The sequence below is a fragment of the Camarhynchus parvulus genome, chromosome 5 (genome assembly GCF_901933205.1).
Source record: "Camarhynchus parvulus chromosome 5, STF_HiC, whole genome shotgun sequence".
Lineage (NCBI taxonomy): Eukaryota > Metazoa > Chordata > Aves > Passeriformes > Thraupidae > Camarhynchus > Camarhynchus parvulus.
In genome coordinates this window covers 43,103,671-43,112,634 of record NC_044575.1, presented here as the reverse complement: position 1 = coordinate 43,112,634, position 8,964 = coordinate 43,103,671, and the positions used below count along the sequence as shown (strand labels likewise).

Below are 8,964 nucleotides of genomic sequence, written 5' to 3'. Positions count from 1 at the left end.
AGTGCTTAAGACTGAAGTTTTGACCTCTCTGTTACCACTGGGAAAAAAATATAGCCTTAAGAACAATTTCCTTAAATGAACGTCATAACTTGCATGCTTGGGAATCAGTGTGTTAGTAAATGAAAAGAGTAGGTGACACCAATCTGCGAAACATAAAACAGAATGCATTACATTTCACTGTTAAAACTCACCTTCTAATCCTCAGAATTCCATGTAAAGACACTAGGTGGGCTAGTCAAGTAAATCAGATCTCAAGCCATGGTTGAGAACCTCAGAAACCCCAGAGTACAGGCTGACTGTTGAGGTAGCCTGGCATCCCACTCTGACAGCACTGCATGGAAGCCATCCAAACGCTGTCACTGTATTCAGGGTGCACCCTGGCCGTCCACATTAAGGAGGGGAAAGAATAGAATACAAGGAGGTCCTTATTTTGTTTTCTCTTTCCCTTCTTGACTATTTGGATAAGATTAAATGGGATGATGTGAGTATCAGTGGTGACATCTTTCCTTGTTTGTCCACTTTGGATAATCATTAGTTCAGAGTTTGGTGTGACTTGGATTTGAACTCTGATTTTTGCCTCTTTGTATGTTTTCAGCTGCCTGAGAAAGATGACAGGATAAGTGAAATATTCTCTTACCAAGGACACAAGCAGACAACAGCTAGCACAAGGCATATGCTGTGACAGGAACAGCCACAGCTGTTTCAGGAGCACTGAAACTCACTTTGAGGCGAAGGTAATGAGAATTAACTTGGAGATGAAGAAAAGAAAAATTAAAGAGATATTACACTGCTGCAGCAATGATTTTTCCAGTTGTGTTTTATAGACCAAACTGCATTAGCCATTTCATCAGTGTTTGCATCTGTGAAAAATGGAGAAATAATTCATGAGTTCCAGGAAGAAGTTAGAAATACATTTATAAATGTGTTAATTAGAATTTTTTCAATGACAACTCTTAACTCCATTTTGAGAACTTGACACATTTATAAAACTCCTGAAAGGGTAATAATCTCTGTGCCCAGTGTATTTCTCATATTTTCATTTCTGCCTTCTTAGTACAGTATCTTTGTATTCTTCCTAAACACGCTGTGGTTAAGAATGCAAAGTTTTATTTTGCTGTTGTGTCTTTGAGCAATGCTTAGCATCTCTACATGTTAATTATGAGCACAGTAACACCAGTTTCTGGGTATAGGGACAGTTTAAAAGGGTATCAGTTGTAAGGGACACCATAGATAGATGGAAATAGGAATTCTAGTCACTATTCCTTACCCAGACAACGGCTTTGCTCTCATGTCACGTTCTCGTGACAGTGAGTAAGTACTGAAAGAATGAAATAAGCTCCAAATTTCTGTCCAGCAAAAGCTGTCTCTTGAACTTTGCTCTGAACTTCTGATCCCATAGAGATAATGTTCTTCCTAGCACTGCTGAACTCCTAAGCTATAAGTAATATCCAAAGAACCATCTCTGCACTATCTTTTCTCTAGAAAAAATTTTCTATTTTGTGCCCATGATTAAAAAAATGGGATCTGAATACTACTTTTAAACAAAGCTTAGGAATCAGCCACTCTGCCTCTTTACATATCTCTGACCATATTCTGAAGTAAGAAAGAGAAGAAAATTGCCTTAGTACCTTTGAGGATATAGCTATTAGACACTAATGTTGCTCCTTTTGGCACAGTGGCATAGATAAAGAGAGACAGGCAGAAAATACCAACTTATCAAACACCTCAGCAGAGTGATACAATTATATAAAACATATTTATATAAATTATTTCACCTGCTTGCTTCATTTCCCTATTAAATAGCTCTGTTTACTCTTATCTCCCAGAGAGGGTCTTCTAGGAATCACCTTCATAAATTGTGCTAGCATGCATTCAACATTAGCTCAGCATTAGCTCAACATTTAGTAACTAATAACACTATAATTTTGTAACTGGGATTGAAAAAAGTGGTGAGTTATGGCTCACAAAAGTACTGTAGAGAAAGATTTTATAGTTATTAAAAGGTATGACTTCTGAAAGTTACCTGCTTTTTCGCTGCTATCTTTGCATAGTCACAGATTTCCTAGGAAAATACCTGTTGCTCAGAGAGAGGATTGTGTGATCTCATACTGCAAATATCCTTTCTCCTCCAAGCCAAGAAATTTTACCCAATTTATACCTCAGGGCTTTTGCCTCACTGGACACCTGGATGTATGTAGTTATCTCAAGTCAGGGTTCCCTGTAATTTCCCTTCAAGTTCTCTCCCTTGGAATAGCTCATTAGTGAAATACTGGACAAAACCTCTTAGGTTTTACCACCTGTGGCCCTAATTCTTAACTCAATATGGTCAGAAATAAGGATTGACTTGCCTGAAATCAACTGCAGCACAAAATTAGGGGTACAGAATGATAAGGTTACAGGCACTTTATGGCATATTTTTGGTCCAGTAGACCATGGACTTTAATAGCAGCAAGGGCAAGATCATGCTTTCATGAAGGAAAATTTTCCTTCCTTTCTGAAGGAAAATTATCTTAGTATATAAAATCTTTACATAATTTTAGAAAATCTGGGTTTGCATATCTAATTTATTTTTATTTTGCTATTTTTTCCTTGATTTTTCTTGCAAGGCTTGAGTAAAATATGTATCAGGATCTTTTAAGGGAAGACTGGGGGAGCAGAACTCCTGCAAAGTGTTAAATAGGCGTGCCACCGGTAGGGACCACTCAATGCTTTGGTGCTCTGGGCCCATGAAACAAGTTTCAGTGGTAATTAATGAGAATTCACGACTGATTTTTAGCTTGAATATTGTGGCTGTAAGTAGACTCTTAGTACCTTAGTGATTTGGTAAATTAGGAGACTTCAGCTTCCTCTTTATAGGCTTCTTCTGTAGCCTTTCTAACAATTTGTGGGCATGTGATCTTCTGATGCTACATATCCTTGTTTAAAAAACTTAAAATAGGTTTGGTTAAAGATGAAGTGTGAACCACTGCACTGTGGTGTTTCAGCCACCCTTGCTTCCTACTTCCAACATGCAGATCTACAGCCCTCCTTGACAGAGTTATCAAGGTTCTTTTCTCTTAAGAAAGTTAATTTATACATATCAGATTTCCTCTAAGGGTGAGGCTTCTAAATAGCACCCTGCTTTTTACATAACTAGGACTCTGGGAGTGGCTTTCTTCTGTACTCTTTGATACTGGAGTACTGGCTTTCCTGGGCTGCCCTCTAATTTGTAGTGATTTTGGTGAGAAGAGATTAAGGTCTGTCATGCCAGAGATTTGCATGAGCGCTTCTTCATTCCATATGCAACATTACTGCTTAAATTTGATGGGAAAGTAGAGCTCAGAGTGTCTGACCCATTTATCCCTTTTCTGTTCCTTTTTGTGAGATAAAATTGTCGTATAGATGAATTGCACACAACAGAGTATGTGTGTTTGGTTACTGTGTCACTTTTGGTAAATCAAAGAGAAAAATCTTTTGTAATCAGCTAGCCTTTAATTTAATACCACTTTTGATAAATTGCTTGTATACAATAGGTTATCAAACCCAAACATTAAAGATTTCAGTTTGACACTGCTGGAATGAATCATACACATGGAAAAGGCCAAATCCACCGTTCTTTATCTGGAGTAAAGAAAAAAAAATCCTATCAGTGTCAAGACTTGCACTAATGAATGAATAAAGAATTTAAAATCTGGCCTAAGAAAGTTAGAGATATGCTTGAAGCATAACTGTTCGTTACAACAGCATTTACAATTCCTTTACCAGAGAGTTTTAGCACACTGCGGATCATTGTTTATAGTTTATTGTATACTACCATTAAGAAATACCTCCTTATATTCTTTTTCTTTTCCTTTCTTTTCCTAATTTATGCCCTTTTCTTGCAACTTTTTCAGCTTCCCACATACAAAACCCCCATGCTGGATCTGCTGCACTCCAAAGCATGTGAGTGACAACAGGCTTGACAGCCCTTGGGGTGGTGAAAGATCTGGCGAGAGCAAGCCTCCTCAGCATGCTCATCAGGTTAGTGAGGATACTGTCATGGATGGCAGTGCCATGTATTCTTGTCCTTGTCAGCCATAAGTGTAAAATGATTGCAGCCAAACCTTTCCTCACAATAAAAGGAGAAAAAGCTGAAAAAAAAACCTTCTTGAGACAGTGAGTTGGAAGATTATGATGCTTTCCAAAAAAAGAAGGCTCCCTTCAAAGGACTTTGCAGGCATACCTGCTTCTTGTTTCTATCACTTGCACACTGTAAAGAGGCCTTACACTGGCTGTAAATATAAACTATTTTAATTTTATATTCTTTTATGCTGCTGCAACAGCATGCTGAGGCTTTAGGATAAACACAAACTAAAGCCTACTTGTTCCATTAAGACCTTGATTCACCTATTTTAGAGATTTCCCTCTCAGAAAGATCATGGAGGCAAAACATCTTTACTGGGTAACCCTGACTGTGCAAGGGAAATATCTACTAAGGGAAATAATCTTCTTCAGTCTCCCCAGAACTCAAACCCAGCCTGTCTTCAGCAACTGTGTGTGTGTGTGTGTGTGTGTTTGTGTGTGTGTGTGTGTGTGTGTGTGTGGACAACTCTGTCCTTCCTTTAGGTGGCCAGCAACAGCAGAGACCCTCTCCAAGGGGATGATAGCACAGTAGGTGTATCTGGCCCATTCTTTGGAAAAAGGCCCGTGCATGCTGGCTGTGATATGGTGGAAGGAACAAGGAAACAGCTGTCAAGCCCAAAGTCAGCACCTCAGCAGCTGGAATCTACCAGCAATTTCAGTTTGTGCTGCTATGTTAAAACGAAAATGCAGTCAGTCCCATTTCAGTTTGCATTAAAATGTGCTCTTTACTTGCTGCAGAGGTAATAATCATAATAACTATTGCAGATGAGTGTTTACCATATTTGCTCTCCCTGTCACATCACATCACCATTCATGACTAAACATCCTGAGGCTGAGAGAAAGCGATAGTACATCTCCATTTCCTTTGCACACCCCCATATTAGCCAGGTAAAACATGACTTCCACAAACTCCTTTCGATAGAGATAACAGCAATTGTTATCTATTTAAATCTGGTAGGTGAAGGATTTAAAGTTAAGTGATATTTTCTAGGTCAGAAAGAGATTCAGCACCTGTATTTTTCAGTGGTATGCCAGAGCCCTGACTTCTGCCTTGTGCTCCCACAGCTAAATTTTATCTCACAGAGCTGAACACTGGTGATGAATGTGCTGTGGAATTTACTTTGGAAAACAAATATTTAACTTTCTATAGATCACTGAAGACCTGATAAAACTCTTGAGTGTCACCTGCCTAATTTCTCTCTATTTTTAATTGAAAAATCTTCTTATTCTTTTCATCTAAATGTGTGGTTCAAATAAGAATGGAAAGGTGATTTGCAGTTCTTTTCAAATATCACTCATGCAAATAGGATTCACAAAGTCAGAGTGCTCAGAGTGAGTCTTTGAAGGAAAAAAATCCTTTTAAAAGCATCAGTTATTTCAAAAGGAGGAGTGACATTTATGATTAATCAAGAGGGGCAATGCTTCCTTCTTGCTTTTGGGTGTGGAGAGGCAAATGGCCAGGAAGGCAGGGTTGGGCTGTGTGTGGGGGTGATGTGAGCAGCTTTGATATCCCGGGTGATGCTCCCCTGTGCACAGGCTGGTAGTGCAAATTCCACGCTGGGGAAGGGCAGAGCAGGAGCCAAGTAAGCACTCCAGAGAGCCAGGTAGTGAGATGGACAGTTTGCTCCCAACAAAACATGGGAATGCTGGCACCAGCTAATTAGCTAATCTAGCTCCATTCTCCAAAATGGGAGATTGGAGTCCACAAAAGGCTTTTGTTCTTTTTTATTGTTTACAGTAATTTCGTATGAGAACTGAAGGCTTTCTTATGTTAAGGCAAAAAATTAAACACCTCACAGTTGCTGAAAAATATATACAAATACAATATTGATAGGAAAAGTCATCCTGAAAATGCCAGTGTGAGGAAGGGATTCTGCACAGGGCTGTTGTTTTTCAACTATTTTCAATAAATTAACTAAATATAGTGCTTAATTATTTTTTGCATTTATTTAGATCACTCAGTTTATAGCAAGATTCTAATTTGACAAAACTGGGGGGTTTTACTTCAAGATCTTGTAGATTTAAATTTTAAATATTTTATGTTAAACTTTTTTCCCTCATCTCCTCCCTAGAAAGGGAGATCTTTTATAAGTCTTGACATATTTAATCTTGTTAAGTTCTGATATTAAAAAACCCAAAAAATGTATGTAAATCATTTGAGTGTTAGGAAGTATTAGGATAGGGACTGAGTATGAAAAGGAAAACATAATTGTATTACCATATTACCATGTTGTTTAACTGCCCATAGATTCAATATTTAATTAATTTCTGATAGTTTTAACTAAAAATGGGATATAGTAAAAAAGACAAAGTGTGTTGAAAGGAGAGAAGGCTGATTAGGGAAACAAATTGTTTCTATATTAAGTACATACAAATAGATGAAGATTATACAAGACAGAAAAACACAAACAAGGGGGGTATTACAGAGATCTGAAGCAGCATTATTTGCCTGGGGAAGACATGTTTATATGCAATGACTATTCACTACTTCTCTAAATACAGGAAGCAATGGAAATCAAATTGTATTTTCATATAGTAGGCTCAAACCAAACAGCATGTTTTGGTTTTCTCTGACATAAAAAAATATTAATCTGTGCAACTTGTTGCTAAAGTATTTGCCAATGCCAAAAATTTACATAAATTTAAAAACTCATTAAGCAGACTCAAGGAAGAATAATCTTTGAAAGGCTAATAAATATAAGTTAAAACCTGCTACTCAGGAAGACCTTGAACTTCAGATCAGAGGAAGCTGTTAGACTGCACTAGGAAAGTAGGTCTTTAATATATTTTGCTGTGTTTCTATTCTGTTCAGTAGAGGAACTACTCTTCTTGCATTTCCCTTGATCAATCCTGAAAGCAAAAACTTACATGTAAGTTTTATTCTACCCCAAAAAATTACCTTTTTTCTGGAACTCAAAAAAACTGAGCAAACATCCAAAATCTAGCAAAACTAAATATTTTGGTTGTCAGAAAAATATTGGCCAGGTTTCAGTGAATTAAATTAAAAAGAAACAGTAAAAAAATAAACTACCTATTTACAAAACAGAAAATCTCATTTTCCTCCCACATCTATCCATATCTATTTGCAGTCATTACAGGTAAGAACATACTGCTGGTGAGAATACTTAAACATATAATTACACAAAAAATACAGCAGGTAAAGTAGTAAAACAGGCAGAATAAGATAATACAAAAGTTAGGCTTCATTTATATTGGATCGTGTTTAAAATTTTATAATGAGTTTTGGACCAACTCCAGTGAAAAAATTAGAGAATCCCTTCCTATTGTTTTTGTGACATTTTACTGCAGGATTATTTTGTTGTTCTCCTTGCCTCAGTCAGTTTACCTAACTTTCATGATCCAGTCATCTAAAAGAACAATTTACAAGCTGTATATTTTAATAAAACAAAGTGAGTGAATTTTTCTTATGGTCGTCTCTGAAAAGAAATTGTCTCTTCTGTTCACTCTTTGCAGCTAATTATCTAATCTCCTTCAAATTCTTAGTAAGCATAAGCCTGCCTTTTCTGGTGATTGATACAGAACTACCCATATCTATTAAACTAGGGCACACCTAATCCTAATATCATACCAAAAGGAATTGAATAAGAAAAAAAAAATTAAAGCACAAATCTTCAGCATGTGAGGAACAAAACTGACTTTATTGCCTCTAAAGATGGTGTTCTAATTCTGCAAATTTAATTCCGCATTACATCTAGAAAGTCCTATCTGCCATAATTCATATTTATGGTAATATTAACACTTTTGTTTTGAAAAATCTGGATGCTATATAGGTGTGATCATCCACCCTTGAGGAGAAGAAATTTTGTTAAACTGTCTGAAGCTATTCCAACTGCAGTTGGACAAAGCAGACAAGTGTTACGCAGAAACTGGGGCTTTTTTTTTTCTTAAAAAAAAAGCCTTTTCCTTTCTGTCTCAGAAATCTGGACTATCATTCATTTCAATGACAATATTTCCTCTTCCTGTAAAATCTTGGTTTTTCCTAGCCTTAAGCAATCATGTCTGTGATCATGCTGCTGAAATAAGGAGATTCTGAAAGACCAGCAGACTGAAAGACAACTGAGAAGTTGGAGCCATGGCTATTTGTCTAGGAATGATATCCTTCTGTTAATAGTATGGAGAAGCAGTGATGATCTAGCACAGTTGGAACTGGATCTGCTTGCTCTGAACAGCTGGGAGAGCAAAGATGAAGCGTCAGCTATTTAGTGTAATTCCATGTGTTCTAAAATCCAGAATGTCATGGGAGTGATGCATCGCCTTGGCTTGTCAGACTGGTCCTTCTGTGGTACAGATTATGTCTGAGGCTGTCTGAGTTTGCTCAGTGTTTGAGATAAGGAAAGACTTTGAATCTTGCTAAAATCCCTTAAGAAACCAGACACCTGAACTGCAAACAGATGACATAAGCAGCAGCAGTCAATAATTTGGAAGTTTATCTCTCACTTCTACAATTCAGTGGGTGTTTAAACATTGATTGTTCTTGAAATTAGAATCAGGCTCCCAGGTTCTAAATTAATTTTTAACTAATGTACAGAAGGAAATGCTCCATTAAATTGCTGCTACTGTATTACTTGTCACAACACCAACACCAGCTTCTGCTGTTGCAGAGGCCTCAGTTCAGCAGCCTCTCATCCTCCAAACTGCTTGAAATCAATAACACTCTATTCAGTCTCCCAGCAAACAGTGAAAAGTCTGTTACCCTAATCCTCACAGAGAAAAAAGAGATGGAAGTTTATGTGCTTGTTATTTACATTTAAGAGTAAAATAAGGATTGAAAAATACTCTTTTAAGGCTGAAATGTTAAAGCTTTGTTGTTTACCTAGGACTTTGTGTCAGAAATTTCCTTTG

General features: G+C 37.1%; 1 long non-coding RNA gene across 1 annotated transcript; it reads left to right on the top strand.

Annotated features, from left to right (window-relative positions):
* Nucleotides 1–599: 599 nt before the first annotated feature.
* Nucleotides 600–8,459, top strand: LOC115904184. The gene is made up of 3 exons (XR_004060768.1): nt 600–734; nt 3,873–3,999; nt 8,106–8,459. It is a non-coding gene; the product is annotated as an uncharacterized LOC115904184 (long non-coding RNA).
* The last annotated feature ends 505 nt before the right edge of the window (nt 8,460–8,964 follow it).